Source organism: Octopus sinensis, linkage group LG26 (assembly GCF_006345805.1).
Source record: "Octopus sinensis linkage group LG26, ASM634580v1, whole genome shotgun sequence".
Taxonomy (NCBI): Eukaryota; Metazoa; Mollusca; class Cephalopoda; order Octopoda; family Octopodidae; genus Octopus; species Octopus sinensis.
The window spans coordinates 7,402,513-7,425,012 of NC_043022.1; positions in this window are offsets into that span (position 1 = coordinate 7,402,513).

Sequence of the window (22,500 nt, forward strand, 5' to 3'; positions counted from 1 at the left end):
AGAGGTATTTCGTCTGCCGCTATGTTCTGAGTTCAAATTCCACCAAGGTCGACTTTGCCTTTCAGCCTTTCGGAGTCGATTAAATAAGTACCAGCTACGCGCTGGGGTCGATATAATCGACTTAATCCATTTGTCTATCCTTGTTTGTCCTCTCTGTGTTTAGCCCCTTGTGGGTAGTAAAGAAATAGGTATTTCGTCTGCCCCTACGTTCTGAGGTCAAATTCCGCCGAGGTCAGCATTGCCTTTCATACTTTCGGGGTCCATAAATAAGTACCAGTTGCGCAATGGGGTCGATATAATCGACTTAATCCGTTTGTCTATCCTTGTTTGTCCTCTCTGTGTTTAGCACCTTGTGGGTAGTAAAGAAATAGGTATTTCGTCTGCCCCTACGTTCTGAGGTCAAATTCCGCCGAGGTCAGCTTTGCCTTTCATCCTTTCGGGGTCGATGAACTAAGTACCAGTTGCGCAATGGGGTCAATATAATCGACTTAATCCGTTTGTCTATCCTTGTTTGTTCTCTCTGTGTTTATCCCTTTGTGGGTAGTAAAGAAATAGGTATTTCGTCTGCCCCTACGTTTTGAGGTCAAATTCCGCCGAGGCCGACTTTGCATTTCATCCTTTCGGGATCGATTAAATAAGTACCAGTTGCGCGCTGGGGTCGATGTAATCGTTTAGCTCCCTCCACTAAAATTTCAGGCCTTGTGCCTATAGTAGAAAGGATTGTTATTGTTGTGGCAAAGGCGGTGAACTGTTAAAATCGTTAGCACACCGGGCGAAATGCTTAACGGTACTTCGCCCCGACTATACCGTTCATCTTTTTGGGGTGAATAAACTAAGTACCAGTTGAGTACTGGGGATCGACATAACCCTTCCCATAAATTTCCAGGCCTTGTATCTATAGTAGAAATGATAGTTTGTTATCGCAGTAAGCGGCGAACTGGCAGAAACGCTAACGCCCCGGATGGAATGCTTAGCGGTATTTAATAAAACATTTTATGTTTCATTAATTTCTCTCCTTTCAGCTTCCTCTTTGATGAATATCTCTATCCGAAACGTTAGATTTTCCACCCCCAGAGCAAGTTTACTGATTTTTAAAAATCGATTTCACTGCATAACATAAATTTGCTATATAACCCAAGGTTTAATCCAAGACAACCAAGATCACAAGAGCAACACTCATACATATGATACCTCTTAGAGTCAGAATACATTCTCCCTATGTGTATATACATATTTGTGTGTATAAATGTATATTTATGTGTATATATACATATACATATATATATATATATATATATATATATATATAGATAGATAGATAGATAGATAGATAGATAGATAGATAGATAGAGAGATAGACGCTTATATATAACACATACTTAATCGCATGCATATGTCGAAATCTTAAATGAAAGCGTAGGAAATATATAAATTTAATAATTATGTTGGCTATTTATCGTGATTCTTTGGACAACAGGTGGTAATAAGCGAGCGTTATGATTGCAACTATGTTATATAATAAATGAAGATGGGAAGATAAATACGTACACTTTCAGGGACAATAGATGTTAATGAGGAAATTTAGGATTGGTCTCTGCAGTAGTTTGTAATGATGTGAACAGCACAGCATGTCTGAAGTCTGCGATGTAATGTTTATTGATGTAGGAATAATGGAGGAGATTAGGAACGTGGAGAGGACGAAAGAGAGAGAGAGAGAGAGAGAGAGAGAGAGAGAGAGAGGGTAAGAGTGAGAGAGGTAGATTACGTAGTTGGTAGAGGAGGCGATTGAAGAAGGGGAGGAATAGGAGAGGAAGGAGGAAAGCTTGAAAATGAGGAAGAGGTAGAAAGGAGGAGGTGAAGACGGTGATGGATGTGCAGGAGGAAGACGCGGGAGAAGGGAAGGGAAGAAGAAGAGCGGGTGGAGGGGTAAGTGATGTGGTAGAAGATGAGATACGGAGGAGGAGGGGAAGGAGAAGAAGGAGGCAGTGGAGGAGCAGGAAGAGGTGGAGGGAGAAGGAGGAGATGGAAAGGAGAAACAGGAGAGGAAGAGGAGGAGGTGGAGCAGCAGCAGGAGGAATAGGCTTAGTAGACGGAATGGAAGATGACATTAGGTAAACATGGTGAAGTTACGGGAATGTAAACAAACCAACACCAGTTGTCAAGAGGTCTGGGGGCAACAGACAGAAAAACAAAGACACACACACATATTCGTATATCTGTATGCGCGCGCGCGTGTGTGTGTGCATAAATATATATCATTAGATATATTCATTCATACATATTCCTTCTTTTATTCTTTTATTTGGAGCACCGTCTTTAGTCGAGCAAATCTCTAGTACTTATTCTATCGGACGTAAACACGCCAGCGTCGGTTGTCAAGCGATGTTGGGGGAACACACACACACACACACACACACACACACACACACACATACACACATACACATATACATACACACATACATACACACACACATACATACATACATACATACATACACACATACATACACACATACATACACACATACATACACACATACACACATACATACACACATACATACACACATACATACACACATACATACACACATACATACACACATACATACATACATACATTCATACACACACACATACACACATACATACATACACATACATACATACATACACATACATACATACATACATACATACATACACACATACATACATACACACATACACACATACATACATACACATACATACATACATACCTACATACATACATACACACATACATACATACACACATACATACACATACATACACACATACATACACACATACATACACACATACATACATACATACATACATACATACATACATACATACATCAGGCTTCTTTTCAGTTTCCGAGGCTATAGTGGAAGACACTTGCCCAAGGTGCCACGCAGTGGGACTGAACCCGGAACCATGTGGTTGGTAAGCAAATTACTTACCGCACAGCCACTCCTGCGTCTGTATACATATGTATGTATTTTTAAATATATAATTATAAAAATAGAATTATAATTAAGGACGCTGGAAAGCCAGCGCCTATACGCTAGAAGTAGATGTCAAATACCTATAATTCACTCTAAATTTGTTCTCTGTTTATAACCCAAGTTCGAATGCGAGGTAAAGAGCAAGAAGATTTACAAAATAATCCTATATCTTATGATTTCGTGTTCTGGATAGGCTCGAAAAGGACGCACAAATAAATAAGAAATGATTAATATTTTTAAAAAATAGCTTTAGTTTTTTTTTCCATATTTTTACTAAATTTGTAACTTGAATATTATTTTCATTTTTCATCCAAAGCTATTTCACGTCTGGTGCTTCACGAAGTCAAAACGATCGAGAGTTATTGCTTTACAGAAAAAAAAACTTCTTTCAAAAAACCCCCAAGAAAGAAAAGGAAAAACAAATTCCAAACTTGTAGGTCGTGGTTGGAAGAATTGCTTACACAAAGACAAGACAGGGCTAGACAATAACCGCAATAAAAACAACAAAAGCAAATGTGAATTCATTCAATCAAATATCTCTCGCCAACCCTAACATCCGAGTTACAGAATGACCCGTTACCGGAACTGAACATACGTAATTCCAAACCGAACTTCATACGAGTCATATCATCAATCATTGAAACCCCCCTACTGGAGCTGGATAAAGGTAGTGGTGTGAGGGTTGGAAATTTCAGGTGGTGAACGTGTGTGTAAGGGAGTCAGGTTATCATTTTTATCTTTCATTTTACAGGTCATTGATTGAGATTCGCCATTTTGATAAGATTGTGCGTTAGTTGTTTGTTTTTGTTTTTTTTTTGGTTGTGAGGGGACTTTTTTTCTTTAGTTTTGCTTGCAACGGATGAGGGATGGGAATGGAGGATGGTTAGAAGAAGGAAGAAATAAAAACAAAGGATAGGAGGAAGAAGAAATTTAAAGAATAAAAAACTAAAAGAGAAACAAGAATAAAAAAAGCGGAAAGAAACAATAGGAGAATGAAAAAACAAAGCGAGAAAGATAAAGTGAAACAGAAGAAGAGAAAGAAAGGAAAGAAAAGGAGCGGGAAAACAGATAAAGAAGGAAAACAAAAGGAAGAATGAGAGACGGAATAGAAAACAGGAAAAAGGAAATTAGTGCATGTCTTTGCATTCCAAGTTCAAATACCAGCGAGGTCAAATTTGCCTTTCTTCCTTTCGAGGTCGATAAATGAATTACCTGTTCTGAGGATCACTTTATACTTCGTCAGGTTTGGGAGTTCCAGAGTATTGAGGAATGTGTTGGAACAGCCTCTTAGCTGCTGTTGTTTCCAAATCTATTAGGACCCAGAATAGGGGCACTCACTAAGGGTCTAAGCTGCAGGTTAATTAGATTAGCATGTCATGAATTACCTTCGGAGGACAATTGACAAGTCCCTTAACCCCTCGGATGTCTTTGGGGGTGTTGCAGCCATACAGCATATCTAGGGCGAGAAAGCCTGGCGGAGCCCATCCCTCTCTGCATTTCTACAGCTGGAGCAACGTGAAGGGAAGAGTTTTGCTAAAGAACACAACGGATCGCCTGATCCAGGGATCGAAACCACAAAGCGACGCACCTCCACTAGTGGTACTCATTTCTAAAACTAAACGGAAAACGACTTCCAGGCCGGATTCCAAAAGTTGTAGGAACGCTGGGATTGATGTATCGGTGCGCAAGATGACGATTTCGAAGGAGATGATGATAAAACTTAGGCAAATATAGGCGTAGGAGTGGCTGTGTGGTAAGTAGCTTGCTTACCAACCACATGGTTCCGGGTTCAGTCCCACTGCGTGGCATCTTGAGCAGGTGTCTTCCACTATAGCATCGGGCCGACCAAAGCCTTGTGAGTGGATTTGGTAAACGGAAACTGAAAGAAGCCGTCGTGTATATGTATGTATGTATGTATATATATATATATATATATATATATATATGTGTGTGTGTGTGTGTGTGTGTGTGTGTGTGTGTGTGTGTGTGTATGTGTGTGTGTATGTGTGTGTGTGTATACGCTTATGTGGTCAGTGTTTGTCCCCCAACATCGCTTGATAACCGATGCTGGTGTGTTTACGTCGCCGTCAGTTAGCGGTTCGGCAAAAGAGACCGATAGAATAAGTACTAGGTTTACAAAGAATAAGTCCTGGGTTCGATTTGCTCGATCGACTAAAGGCGGTGCTCCAGCATGGCCGCAGTCAAATGACTGAAACAAGTAAAAGAGTAAATAAGCTACTTTTTATTCAACATAACTAGTCATACCACCACTTTATATAGGACGAATCTTTTCTTTCTATCTTTCTGTTTGTATTCTCCTGCAAGACGCCAGATCTATTCAGACCCAGAGAGGGACCGGCTTTACTATATCGAAAATATATGGGAAATTACCACCTGTGTCATCTCTTGTGAAAGGTAGGAGAGTCCAGTTTGCTGGACATTGTTGTAGAGCTGAAAAAGAAGTAATTTCTACTCTTCTCCTCTGGAAGCCATCTACTCGCAACACCAGAGGGCGCACACTCTCCTACCCTGATGTAATCTCCAGGGATACAGGCATCCAGCAACAGGACCTCCGTAATGCTATGATGGACCGTGAAGTCTGGCGCAACATGGTAAATTCCATTGTCTCCACCACGGTCGAACAATGATGAATGATGACTATATCGAAAGAATTCTCAGGACACAACAGGACAAGTTTTCCTAATTCACAAAGTGCGGTGTACCACACTGTGTGAATTTTTTTCACTGGTAATTGGTAAATCCATCAAGTCAAACATGAAGAACAACAAAGAGACTTAAAACAAATTATTGTTACTTGACACGGCGTTATTAAACGAGTTAATTCGTTTCAAATTAACCACATCAGAAGGTTTCTCATTTAATTAAGCTTTATATTTTAAATATGATGTAAATCCTTTTTTAAATGGAAGCCAGTAGATTACACCACATTACACGCACGTACACACACCCATCTATGTATGTGTGTATGTATATATGTAGATATGTTCCGTCTTTCATTTACCATATATACATATTTATACATATATATATATATATTCATATATTATCATATATATGTACATATGTAGGTATATATGTATGTATACATATATCTATATATGTGTGTGTATATATATATATATATATACGTATGTATATGTATATATATATGTATATGTATATATATATGTGTGCATATATATATATGTATTATATGTATATATATGTATATATATATATATATATATATAATATATGTATATATATATAAAAGTATATGTATATAAAGAATATATGTATATATATATAATATATGGATATATAAGATATGTATATATATAAGTATATGTATATATATATAATATATATATTATATATATAGATATAATATATGTATATATATAAGTTATATATATATATATATATATATAATATAATGTATGCATATATATATATAATATAATATATGTATTAATATATAGTATATGCATATATATATATATACTATAGTATATATATATAGTATATGTATATATAGTATATGTATATATATGATATATGTATGTATATATTATATATGTATGTATATATAATATATGTTTATGTATATATATGATATATGTATGTATGTATATATATATGATTATCGTATGTATAATATTATAATATACAGTATATGTATATATATAATATATAGTATATGCATATATATAGATATGTATATATATATATATATATATATATATATATATATATATATATCATATATATATATATATATATATATATATATAAAATAGTAGAGTGAAAAAACGACAGAGGCTTGAATGTTAAAAAATATATATTTGCGTCAATATGTCTGAAGAATATTAGAAAATTAAAAAACAAATTTTTTCCTCCTTATAATGACATAATTAAAAGAAATACCGGTTTCGCGTGTAGCTTTTCAAATTTCTTGTGACGTCACAAGAAATTTGAAAAGCTACACGCGAAACCGGTTATTCTTTTAATTTATGTCATTATAAGGAGGAAAAAAATTTTTTTTTTAATTTTCTAATATTCTTCAGACGTATTGACGCAAATATATATATTTTTTAACATTCAAGCCTTCTGTCGTTTTTTCACTCTACTATTTTCTATATATTCACCCACGTGCTTTCACAAACCAACTTTCTTATCCATATATATATATATATATATATAATATATATAAATAAATAGAGAGAGAGAGATAGAGAGAGAGATAGTCCCGTTGTGAGGATGTTTCCATTCCTGGACCGAGCGATGCGTTGTATTCTTGAATAAAACCGTCCTTTATACGTTACGTCAGCCTTCTCAGCACTTTGCTAAAGATATGTAACAGGCCAAATCATTTCTAAGGTTGCCCTTTTACCTGCTCAGAGATGTCTGGCATTTCCTAGATATGAATATTAACTTTGAGTAACCCACTCTCAACATATTACGCATAATATACATACGTTACATCAAGGCGACGAAATAGCAGAATCATTAGCACTTGAGGCAAAACGCTGAGCGGCCTTTCGTCTGTTTTTACATTCTGAGTTCAAATTTCACCGATGTCCACATTGTTTTTTTTTCCTTTCAGGGTCGATGAAATAATTTCCATGTCTTTGTTATAAATAATGTACACAGCATAACATTTATGGAATACTCGAGTCTTAATATACTGGTTTCAAATATTTGCACAAGGCCAAAAGTTTTGGGGGAGGCGGTAAGTCGATTACATTAGCCCCAGTGCTCAGTTGGTATTTATTTAATTGGCCCCTAAAGGATGAAAGGTAAGGTCGACCTCGACGGGATTTGAACACAGAGCTTGAGAACAGACGTAATGGCACTAAGGATTTCGTCCGGCCGGCAAACGATTCTGTCAGCGCGCCGCCTTGGCGTGATTCTTAATCTATTAATTCATTTAAGGCGGCGAGCTGGGTGAAACGTTAGCACGCCGGGCGAAATGCGTAGCCGTATTTCGTCTGTCTTTACGTTCTGTGTTCAAATTCCACCGAAGTCGACTTTGCCTTTCATCCTTTCGGGTCGATAAATTACGTACCAGTTACGCACTGGGGTCGATATAATCGACTTAATCCGTTTTTGTCTGTTCTTGTTTATCCTCTCTGTGTTTAGCCCCTTGTGGGTAGTAAAGAAATAGGTATTTCGTCTGCCGCTACGTTCTGAGTTCAAATTCCGCCCAGGTCGACTTTGTCTTCCATCCTTTCGAGGTCGATTAAATAAGTACCAGTTACGCACAGAGGGCGATATAATCGACTTAATCCGCTTGTCTGTTCTTGTTTATCCTCTCTGTGTTTAGCCACTTGTGGGTAGTAAAAGAAATAGGTATTTCGTCTGCCGCTATGTTCTGAGTTCAAATTCCGCCCAGGTCGACATTGCCTTTCATCCTTTCGGGGTCGATTAAATAAGTACCAGTTACACACTGGGGTCTATATAGTCGATTTAGTCCGTTTGTCTGTCCTTGCTTGTCTCCTCTGTGTTTAGCCCCTTGTGGGTAGTACCAGTTACGCACCAGCGCCAGACAAAATGTTTAGCGGCATTTTTATCTGTCTTTATGTTCTGAGTTCAAATTCCGTCGACGCTGACTTTGAATCACCCTTTCGGGATCGATAGAATAAGTACCAGTAGAAACATCGGGGGCCAATGTAACTGGCTTGCTCCTCCCTTAAAATTGCCGGCCTTGTACCAAAATTTGAGATCAATACATTAATATAAATTCAAACGGTGAGCTCTCAGAATCATCAACGTGCCGGATAAAATGTTTTGACAGCATTCCATCCGCCTTTTTCATGAGTTCACATTTCAACAAGGTCGACCTTGATTTTTATACTTTCGGGGTCAATAAAATATGTACCAGCAGAGTACTGAGGTCGCTTTAATCGACATATCGCTTCCCCCAATATTGCTGGCCTTGTGCATAAAGTGAAAGCGGTCGCTAGATTTATTATTGTATTCTCTGAAGAAAATCTCAAAGCTTAATAAGTTAAAAGTGCTTTGACCAGACACGCTGAGTACGTTGCGCTTTCTCTTTATCATTTCAGTCTTTGGAGATGTAATTGCTGGATTACAGCTTAGGGAAAGGTTAAATTAACATATAATTAAATTTAATCTCACTGTATTTGTCGAATTTAACTCCAATACAGCGAAAACTATATATAATCTATATTTTATACACTGCTTGCTTTTGAAATAATCTCATATATATTTTTTAATTGGGGTATATAGAAATAGAACAATGAAACCCACACATATACGTGCATATTATATATACGTCATATATATATATATATATATATATATACGTCATATATATAGATACGTATATAATATATACATAGATATATATACATAGATATATATACGTATATATGTACATATATACACATATATGTATATATATGTACACATACACACACACATATATATATACACACATAAGTGTATATGCATAGGTAAGTGTGTGTGTTTGTGTGTATATACTGATATATGCATATCTACGTACGCTCACTTCTATATATAACATATTAACATACGCATATTCTGTAGACACAGACACAAACACAAACACACACACACACACAAACATATATATGTTTGTGCGTGTGTGTGCATATAGCTGCAGGAGTGGCTATGTGGTAAAAAATTTGGTTTCCCAACAACAGTTCCGGGCTCAGTCTTACTGCGTGGTACCTTGCGCAAGTATCCTCTATCATGTAGCCTCAAGTCAACAAGAAACTTGTCAGTGGATTTAGTAGACGGACACATATATATATATATAATATACATAATATATATATATATGTGTGTGTGTGTGTATATGTACATATATATATGTATATATAATGCATATTTAGTAGACGGAAACTGAAAGAAGCCCATCGTATGTATATAGATATATATATGTGTATATATATCTATATATATATATATAATATATATATATATTATATATATAATATACATAATATATATACATGTGTGTGTGTGTGTATATGTATATTATATATGTAATATATATATGCTATTTAGTATGTATATAGATATATATATGTATATATATATATATCATATATATATATAATATATATATATAATCTACATAATAATTATACATGTGTGTGTGTGTGTATACGTATATATATGTATATATATATGCATATTTAGTAGACGGAAACTGAAGAAGCCCATTATATGTATATAGATATATATATGTACGTTTAAATATTTGTTGTGCAAGATTTTTTATGTGAAGTCGTATGTTGAAACAGATATTATAGGGAGAACCGACAAACAAACACACACACAGATAGCCATAGTCACAAAGACACGAATAAAAGTTGTGTCATAGGGGTCACGATGGAGAATAAAGTTGAATGCAACAGGATCCTTGGACAGGGAGTCAGCGGACTTGAAACAGATAACAATACTCATAGGAACAAAAATAACGACCGCAACAGGGGGAATGACAGGGACCAACAGACAGACATAAAACCCAACACTAATATAAACAACACATATACCAGAAACAGGAACAATGAATATATCACTAGCGATGATAGTAATAATGGCAATAGTAGGAATAAAGGTAATAAAATAATAGTGGAAGTAGTAGTGGTGATGGTAACAGTAGAAGTAGTAATGAGGATAGTAGTGATAGTTGTGGTGGTGTAATAGGAATACTAGTAGTAGTAGTAGTGGTAATGGTGATAATAATAATAGGAAGGCTGATGTTGGAAACAGTAACGATAATGAAGATAACCCTAGAGAGACCATGACATGTATACCCATCCCTTTGACACTCAATTCTCAACGTATGCGACAAAACTTACTGCATGAACTGAATTTATCCAACAACATTACCCTTCAACAAAAGAGTATACATCCCAAGACGTACTAATGACCACATGGAAGCACAGTTCACTATAGCTAGGACCAAACTTAGACAGATTTTAGGATTATACATTAAGAGACAGAGACAGAATAAGACAGATGCCCAACAACTCGGGATTAAACCTTCATGTGGCCTACAGAAGCTCATTCAGCGCACGAGGAACGGAGAGGTGATATGCCTTCCCACGGATAAGTCCGGCAGGATGTCAATAGACAGCTTACCGAACTACATCCAGGCAATGCAACCTCATATTGCCAATACAAAAGTAACAACTGTTAAGGCGCATGAGGAGAGAGAAAAGGTCCTCAATGCCCACATGATGATGTGGACAATTGTTCTAGGACCTCAGAAAGTACTGCAAAGAATTTCCAAGCCTGGAACAATGATATCCCGGCACTGTATGGACTTCGCAAGGACCATAAAGGTTTTACTGACCCTATAGCAGGACCACCAACAAGACCAGTCTGTGGAGCGAATATCGCTAGCAATTACAGAATCTCCTACTTCCTCTCAATGATCATACGCCCTATAATCAGGATGTCACCTGATGTGTGTGACAGCACAGAAGATCTCCTAAGCAGGATAAGTGACTGTAACAAAACTTGTGACTTGACAGGATGTATAGTAGGTAGCATGGATGTGGTATCCCTATACCCATCGATTGACGTAGATTTTGCAGTGGAGATGATCAACGAGAGCCAGGTGGAGTTCTGTAATGTCGACACAGAAGAACTGGGCCTCCTACATAGACTGACATATAATAGTGAATACTTAGATAAACATAATCTTAGTAGTTTCTGCCCCAGTAGATGTTTAAGAGGTAGACCGCCTACAATTACTTCTATGGCTAGGAAGACACATATAGAAAGATGGCGCGGATGGACCAGAGCCATACGGAGCCCCGCAAATGTCCATCAGGTAAAGAAAATGATCGCACATGCACTAGGAGCTAGTATAAGAGTTACCCTAAAAGGCCACATATTTAAATTTAATAAAACATATATGCCCAGGACGAGGGGGCAGCCATCGGTGTTAGTATCGCTGGTGATGTGGCCAACCTCTTCATGGTATGGTGGGACAGAAGGCTTAAAGAATGCCTACTGCAGAAATCCATACTCGTAACATGTACTCTCGCTATGTTGATGATATCAATATAGTAGTAAAGGCACCCCCAAGAGAGTAATGTTGATATAGTAATAGAAACTAAACTATGGAGAGCATCCAGCAAATAGCTAACTCCATCCACCAGAGTATTAAGGTCACAATAGACTACCCCACTAAACACCCCAACATAGACTACCAGTACTAGACACTGAACTCTGGCTAGAAATTGTGAAAAATAAAACCCAAATCCTTCATTCATACTATGCAAAACCTATGGCCTCAAAATACCTGATCCACCGATCTCAGCCATTGCGGGCAATGCCAAATTCAAATTTTGATGGCAGACCTCGTCAGAATAATGAGAAATGTGTCACGCATGTGCGAGCCTACAGAATTAAGAGACACATACAGTATTTCATTACCGCATGCAGTTCTCAGGTTACAGCCATAAAGAAAAGGTCAGAGATACAAAGGAGCCATGAAGAAATTTGATAATATATTATGTAATGATAGGAATGGGATTTGCCCACTCTATAGGAACAAGTCATGGAACACTATAGAAAGGACAAAAAAGAAAATAGGGAAGGCCAACTCTTGGTATGATAGCCATAAATACCAGAGTGTCATGTTCGTTGACACCACCCCTGGAGGTGAACTGGCGTACCGCTTAGAAGGACCCTAGATAAACTTAAACTAAGAATTAAGTTGTTGAAAAGCCAGGCAACCCTATCAGATCTATAATTGGTAGAAGCTATCCTTTTAGTAGAACTCTCTGTACGGATAACTATTGCACTGTATGTAGATTTAGCCCACAAACAAACTGTAAAGCCAGAAATGTGGTCTATAGTATAAGATGTAAAGAGGGACGATGCAGTAACAAGACAGTAACATACGTAGGGGAAACAGCAAGAAGCATTGGTGAGCGGGTGAATGAACATTGGAGACAACTCAAGGAAGGTAAAAGCTCATCGATTCTGTACCAACACGCTGAACAAGAACACGGGGGATCAATCAATAACATAGAGATTAAGATATTGTCCACACATAGAACAGATGCAACAATTAGCCAAATTACAGAAGCTACACATATAATAGAAAATAAACCTAGCCTGAATAGAAAACTAGAATGGAGCAATAGCGCACACCACAACATATGACGATAGTGGATCCTGCAAACATAATAAATACACAGATAATAAAGAAATAGAAATGAATAACTATATATATGTATATGTGTATGTATGTGTTTATAGTGTGTGTATATATGTATATATATATATATGTATATATATATATATGTATATATATGTATATATATATATATATGTATATATATATATATATATATTTTTTTTTTTTCAATTAGATTTATTATTATTATTACTAATATTGTTGTTATACATACATACAAGCATATGTAATGATAATAATGGGTGGATGTAAACACATGAACAAAATTAGAACAAAAGCAACAACAACAAAAACAAAATACAAATTACAAGAATGTATATAACCGAAGATACAAATATTACAGACATCCCCCCCACACACACACTAAATAAACATAGACGCACATAGAGATAAGCATGCGCAAATGAAGACATACATAGAAATACAAAATGGCTGACGGTTAGTAAGGAGAGACACAAGTAAGTGAGAGAAAACAAAGGACCACTGATGCGGTCACCGAGTGTGACGAAAGAACTTTGGCCGAAATAAGATTAAGATTAATGTAAAAATAAATATCACTGAAGCAAAATAATACCAAATATATAGTGCGTGTGTTTTTATTGGCTAAACTGGCAATATGACCATTCCGAAATATAACAAGATATATATATGTATATACATTATATATATATATATATATATTATATATATATATATAATATACATAATATATATATGTGTGTGTGTGTATATGTATATAATATATTATTATATATGCATATTTAGTAGACGGAAACTGAAAGAAGCCCATCGTATGTATTATAAAATTATATATGTATATATAATAGTTATCGCCATACTAATATGGCATTCTTATAAAAATAAGAAAAAAGCTGTCCGCTTATTAGCTCCATGAGGCCATCGCCTTAAGTTAGCTATTTGTACACAAACTGTATCCAATAACCTTCACAAAGGGAGGTCAGTCGCTCCACACTACTTGTAGCTGCCGGTCAAGTAGTGTGGAGCGACTGACCTCCCTTGTTCGAGGTTATATGGATACAGTTTGTGTATCAAATAGCTAACTTAAGGCGATGGCCTCATGGAGCTAATAAGCGGACAGCTTTTTTCTTATTTTATAAGAATGCCATATTAGTATGGCGATAACTATTATTTTCGGGAACGCTGCCGCTGTTCTCTTTAGAGAGAATTAGTTATTTAAATATTTCTATTATGTATATATACACATATATATATATATATAATATATATAATATATATATATATATATATATATATAATATCATATAATATATATATAGGTGTGTGTGTGTATATGTATATATATATATGTATATATAATGCATATTAGTAGACGGAAACTGAAAGAGCCCATCGTATGTATATAAATATATTATGTATATATAATAGTTATCGCCATACTAATATGGCATTCTTATAAATAAGAAAAAAGCTGTCCGCTTATTAGCTCCATGAGGCCATCGCCTTAAGTTAGCTATTTGATACACAAACTGTATCCATATAACCTTCGAACAAGGGAGGTCAGTCGCTCCACACTACTTGTAGCTGCCGGTCAAGTAGTGTGGAGCGACTGACCTCCCTTGTTCGAAGGTTATATGGATACAGTTTGTGTATCAAATAGCTAACTTAAGGCGATGGCCTCATGGAGCTAATAAGCGGACAGCTTTTTTCTTATTTTTATAAGAATGCCATATTAGTATGGCGATAACTATTATTTTCCGGGAACGCTGCCGCTGTTCTCTTTAGAGAGACTTAGTTATTTAAATATTTCTATTATGTATATATACATATATATATATATATTATATATAATATATATATATATATATTATATATATATATATCATATAATATATATATATGTGTGTGTGTGTATATGTATATATATATATGTATATATATGTGTGTGTATATATGTGTATATATATATATGTGTGTATATATGTGTATATATATGTATGTGTATATATGTATATAATAAACATGATTCCCTTCTAGGTTACAGTCAACGAAACGTACATAAATATACATCAATCTATTTATATATCTATCCGCGTGTTTTATACATTTATCTATCTTGTAATATATATGTCTATGTATGTGTGTGTGTGTTAATTATCTGTATATATATATATATCATTCCTGACTGTACAAAACTACGTACATTCTGATGGCTGCAAATTGGTTAGAAAGATGCAGCCATATCACATTTATTAAACATATTGTAGCTATTTCCCGTCAATGAAATTTAATTGCTTTGTATTCCCGAGAGAAGAGATACAACGGTGTAAGTCTCAGGCTATTGTTGCGTCTGATATCATACACATCTATTATAAAACAATGGTTAAGTAGCTGTGTGTACTATCAATTATGTTTGTATTAGAATCTTGAAAACTATGTTAAGCTCTGGCTTTGTGGTTAAGGACATTGTGTCTCGCTGCAACACCGCGTGGATTCAGCTCGAGCACATCGTATCTAAATGCGAGCACACAACTTCTACAATCTGAAGGGGACGAGCCGCGGTAGATCCTCAAGGAAATTTGTTAAACGAGAGCTGAAGCCTATTTATCTATCTATCTATCTATCTATCTATCTATCTATCTATCTATCTATCTATCTATCTATCTATCTATCTATCTATCTATCTATCTATCTATCTATCTATCTATCTATCTATCTATCTATTCATCTATCTATCTTTTGGTCTGTCTCTCTGGCTGTCTCTCTGTCTGACTGTAACCCTTTCTGCCACAGACACAAGGCTTAAAATTTGGGGAATTACATCGACTCCAGTGTTTTATTGTTGTTTAATTTACCGAAAGGATGAAAGGCAATGTCAGCCTCGGCGGAATTGAACTCAGAAAGCGGTGACAGACGAAATACCACTAAAACATCTCGCCCGGCGTGCTAATTATTCTACCATCTCCCATATATATATATATATATATGTGTGTGTGTGTGTATGTGTGTGTGGGTGTGGGTGTAGGCGCAATGGCACAGTGGTTAGGGCAGCGGATTCGCGGTTGTAGGATCGCAGTTTCGATTCCCAGACCGGGCTTTGTGAGTGTTTATTGAGCGACAACACCTAAAGCTCCACGAGGCTCCGGCAGTGGGTGGTAGCGATCCCTGTTGTACTCTTTCGCTACAATTCCTGTTGGCCTGCTCGCTTAGCCAGCGGGGTGGGGTCATTTGAAGGCTAAAAGAATGCGAAGCGCATTCTGACCAGCGATGTGTTGCAACATCTGATAGCCTGGTCGGTCACGGATATATATATATATATATATCAAAGCATTAATAAATCTCTGAGCGAGACGTAAACAGGAGCAGCACTAACTCGTGAAGTATATTTGCCACCTAAATGTGGTTGACCCATATGGGACGATGCTACTGTTGTTTTTAGCCCCAGAAAGGCATCTCCTTCAGCTGGCTAACGACACACTGTCTGTGTCTAGTCAGTATTTGCGAAGGGAAATCATCGTTCCCATCTCTAGTCTGACGTGATACATACGGACCCTGGTTTCTGTGTAGTAACCCGTCATCAACATGTGACAATCACCGGTTAAGTATGAGATGTGATTTCGCACGCAAATACACCTGTTTTATCCAGTGACAAACATGTAAGGATTGCATTGAAGAGATTTTACATATTTTAACACGTTTCTAGCGACTGAAACATGTTCTCTCAGAGAGTAACTGTTGCAAAACCTATACGAGTGAACATGTTGAAAACAAAATAGGAATTATTGAAAGAAGTATCTATAAAACTAGTTTTTAACCCTTTTGTTACCATATTTCTGTTGAGATGCTCTGTGTTTCTTTCAATCAATTTTAGATATAACAAAGAATTTTGTAAAATAACTTAGTTATCATTAAGCTAATGTTAAGAACATAAATACTGACTGAAGTTTGGTGAAAGATTTTAATCCAAAGCTTTTGAAAACAAGACATTTATACTACAGAGCCAGAGGTAGTTTCAGCCGGGTTGGTATCAAAAGGGTTAAACATGTAATGGTTATGGGGTACACCAGGGCAAAACAGTAGTCAAAGGAGTCCATAGTTACAAAAAATGATTGAGATCCCCTACAAAAAATGATTGAGATCCCCTACAAAAAATGATTGAGATCCCCTACAAAAAATGATTGAGATCACCAGGATGACTGATCATCCTGGTGGTGTTACATGTCTTCAAATGCAAGAAAAAGCTAAGTTTCTTTTTCTGATGTTTTACATAGTTTAACATATGTAAAGTAGAGGCGCAATGGCCTAGTGGTTAGGGCAGCGGACTCGCGGTCGCAGGATCGCGGTTTCGATTCTCAGACCGGGCGTTGTGTGTGTTTATTGAGCGAAAACACCTAAAAGCTCTACGAGGCTCCGGCAGGGGTGGTGATCCCTGCTGTACTCTTTCACCACAATGGCGGTGCCCCAGCATGGCCACAGCTCAAGAGCTGAAACTGGAAAAACAAAAACAAACAAAAAAAATATTTCTAGCAACTGAAACATGTTCTCTTAGAGAGTAACTGTTGCAAAACCTATACAAGTGAAGTTAAAAACAGAACTCGAATTTTGAAAGAAGTATCTATAAAACTAGTCGTTAAGGGTACGTGTGTCGGTGTTGTACTCAACGGCTTGCATATTAACCTCAGCAGCATGCTGTTCCGTTGATCAGATAAACTGGAATTCTTGTCGTTGTAACCGGCAGAGTAAGTGTTGGTATCCGGTTAATAGGTTTGTCGTAAACTTAAACATCTTCTATGCTGAAACCATTAAAGAAATATGAAATATTTTTAAACGTTATAAATGCCAAAGTTCAAATAATTAATTTTTCCAGTATGTTAATTATGTGGGTGGAATGTTAATTATAGACAGAAGTCGACAGTCCGATGGTCCTGTATATAAAGTACACACACACACACACACTCACTTACTCGCACATATACATACATATGTATATGTATACATATATATACTTATACATATGTTTATATATATATAGATAGATAGATAGATAGATATAGTTATAGATAAATATATATATACACCCACACATTCTTTCATATACATATATGTATATATATATGTGTGTGTGTGTATGCATATATATATATATATATATATATAGAGAGAGAGAGAGAGATAAATATGAAAACATATAAATGTATTCATCTATCTATCAATATATATCAACATATATAAATGCTTGTTATGAATATATATAAATAAATGCATATACATAATAAATATGCATATATGTATACGAATATAGTTATATATTTATGCATATACACCGGTATATAGTTATATAACATACCACACACACGCATGTATCTATCTGTTTATATGTATGTATGTATGTATATATGTACCTGCATATATGCATACAGGGAGACATATATATATATATATATATAATATATATATATAATATATATTATATATATATACATACATATATATGTGTGTATCTGTATTATATACATGTGTGTATATATATATTGACTTGATTTAGTGACGTACATATATTAATACTACACCAATACATACATACATATATATATATATACCACACCTACACCCCACCCCCACTCATCATTCCCGTTGCTACGTCCTAAACGAGAATCATGTGACGAGATCCTTTACGAATATACCATCCGGCTGTTGATGTCCCATGGGTAAACCTGTGTTGAGAGATCACATATGGTTCTGAGAGTTCTGGATAAGATTCTGACTGGAGCCGGCATCAGGATTTTGGTGCTTAGTGCTTTGTACGTATTTAGTGTGTTTTTGTCGTCGTCGTAGTGGTAGTTATAGTTGTTGTTGTTGTTCTTGTGTTTATTGGCATTTTGTATTTTGCGAATTGGTATTAATTTTTTGATTTTTAATGAAATATATTTCCTTGTTTTGATGTAATATGTTCTTGCTTTATTCTTGTTGATTTTACAAAAGCAACAACAATATTATTTTTAAAAAATATTTTAAAATTTGTAATAATTTTTTAATTGTAATTTAGCCCCAGAAGGCATCGTCTCCGGCTGGCTATACGACACGATCCTGGGGCTAAATTACAGCAACAATCGTCCTAAACCAGGACTGCCATGTTATGTTGGTAAACAATCTTTACTACAAAGTACTGTTGCTGGATATCTCACGTTGTGAGATTTGAAAATAGTCATTTTCATGATCATAATCATCATAATTTTGTTCGCGTCTGGGGAGGGTCATATTGTCTTAATGCCTTATTATCTAACACACGCACCGGTGCTATTTCTACTCATTTATTATTTATATTTTTCTCTTCTTCCAAAATTTTCGTTACTCATGAAATTTTGTCAATGAAAACCTCCATTGACAAGGTTGCAAAATCAAGGAAAATCTTGGAAGAAAACATAAATAATCAACGAGTGGAAATCGAACCCGTGAGTGTGTTAGATAATAAGGCATTAAGACAATATGACCCTCCCCCTCCAGACACAACTCAATTTGCTTCAACATACGAATTCACATAAAGAATCTTGCAAACCAGATACAATAACGAAATCATCAGGTTCATCATCATCATCATAACCCTCATCGACACCGCCATCAGCACCAACAATTTTGTGGTCGACATCGCCATCCTGGTTGTGTCGGCATTGTCATTTTACTCAATATCATCTTCATCATCATCGCACGGTCATCGTCATCACTTTGATCACAGTATAGCTATGGTGTAAAAAGAAAACATCATCACCAGCTTTGCTATCTTCCCCACCCCATTCCCACCCAAAATAGCTGAAATTGTGCCAACCACGAGCAAGGCCAGGACCGATGACACAACAGAGCTTGTTCGACCCGGGCTAAATTCTACCACCACCGCCACCACTGTCACTACCACCACCACCACCACCGCTAAAATCAACACTAAAACCACCAATACGACGACGACGACCACCACCACTACCACCAAAACCACCACCATCACCACCACTACGACCACCACCAACACCGCCACTACGGCGACTACGACGACGACGACGACCACCACCACCACCACCAAACTTTCTTTACAGTATACCACTGAAATTTCTAACACCATCGTCACCATTTCAACTCTTATTGGAACCAGGAACATTATCGACATCATTAATATATAAAAATTATGGCAGAAGAGAACAGTAACATCATTATTCACATCACCGCCACCATCGCCATCATCCGCGGCAATAAAAGACGATGGAATCTATTCCACCATTTCCCGATACAGACTCCATCATTGACCCATAGTTGGAATAAATTTGGAAGCAATTAGTCGCGGTTTGGAAAATTGTTATGATATATTATAAATCTAAAGTTAATTAGCGATCTATAGCCACTTGTGAACATTTGGGCGTGCTGATATATATATACATATATATATATATATATATATATATATATATATATAAACACACATAAATATATACATACATACATGCATATATATGTATACATACATACACATATATATAAATATACATATATATATATTTAAATATATATGCATACATACATATATGTACATATATATATACGTATATATATATATGTATATATATGTATATATATATACGTATATATATGTATGTATCTATGTATATATATATATTTATATATACATATCTATGTATATAAATATGTTTATGTGTATGCATGTATGTATATGTATATATATATATTACATCTGTGCGTGTGTGTGTGCATGTATGTCTATATGGATGTATGTGTTTTGATGTATATATATATTATATATATATACATATATATATATATATAAATATCTGTATGTATATAATATATACGCATGCTCAAACTTTCACAAGTATATATATGTGTATGTGTGTGTGTATAGTAAAGTTTGTGTTTATTTATAGGTACTACTCAAAACTGCTTAGATATGGGACCAATGAGGCAAGAGTATAAAAACATGTTCATGAAAATTTCAGTTATGTCCAACAATTTAAATAAACATATATTCTACCATAGATCAATACATATCAGTCTTCAAAAGTATACCAATGTATCGGTCATTAAAATATTAAGACGTATTAAAAATATCACGAATGATAGGCGCAGGAGTGGCTGTGTGGCAAGTACCGTGCTTACCAACCACATGGTTGCGGGTTTAGTCCCATTGCTTGGCACCTCGGGCAGGTGTCTTTTACTAGAGCCGCGGGCCGACAAAAAGCCTTGTGAGTGGATTTGGTAGTCGGAAACTGTAAGAAGCCAGTCGATTGTACATATGTGTTTGTGGGTCTGTGTTTTTCTCCCTCTCCATCGCTTGACAACCGATGCTGGTGTGTTTATATCCCCGTAACTTAGCGTTTCCGATAAAAAACCGATAGAATAAATACTAGGTTTACAAAGAATAAATCCTGGGCTCAATTCATTGGATTAAAGGGAGTGCTCCAGCATGGCTGCAGTCAAATGAATGAAACAAATACAAGAATAGAAGAATGAAAGAACACAAATATATAAGAATTACATATACATATATAAAACAGATGCCTGTAAATAGGCTAAAACGGCGTTGTAAAAATTATTAAGAATCACGGTATGCCTTTACAAAAAGGTGAATAAGGTAAATTCTTCTGAATAAAAGAACATCATAGCGTTGAGGCTGGAATATTTATAAAAGAACTTTTTAAATAAACCGAGAGAATAAGTAATGTTGTTCAGGTAAAATGTTGATAATCCTCTTACGGCCGTAATCGACTTTGTCATCTTTATGTTTAGCCCCTTGTGGGTAATAAAGAAACAGGTTTTTGGGCTGCCGCTACGTTCTGAGTTCAAATTCCGCCATGGTCGACTTTGCCTTTTATCCTTTCGGGGTCGATTAAATAAGTACCAGTTACGCACTGGGGTCGGCATAATCGACTTAATCCGTTTGTCTGTCCTTGTTTGTCCTCTCTGTGTTTAGCCCCTTGTGGATAGTAAAGAAATAGAAATAGGTATTTCGTCAGTCTTTACGTTCTGAGTTCAAATTCTGCCGAGGTCGAATTTGCCTTTCATCGTTTCGGGGTTGATAAATTAAGTACCGGTTACGCACTGTGGTCGATCTAATCGACTGGACCCTCCCCCCTGCCAAATTTCGGGCCTTGTGCTTAGAGTAGAAAAGAATAGACAAAGCTATAAGGAGAATATAAAGATAGAAATGATGGAGTAAAATGATGAATTTTATTTAAAAATAAACATTGAAAAATCTCCACAAATTTGTC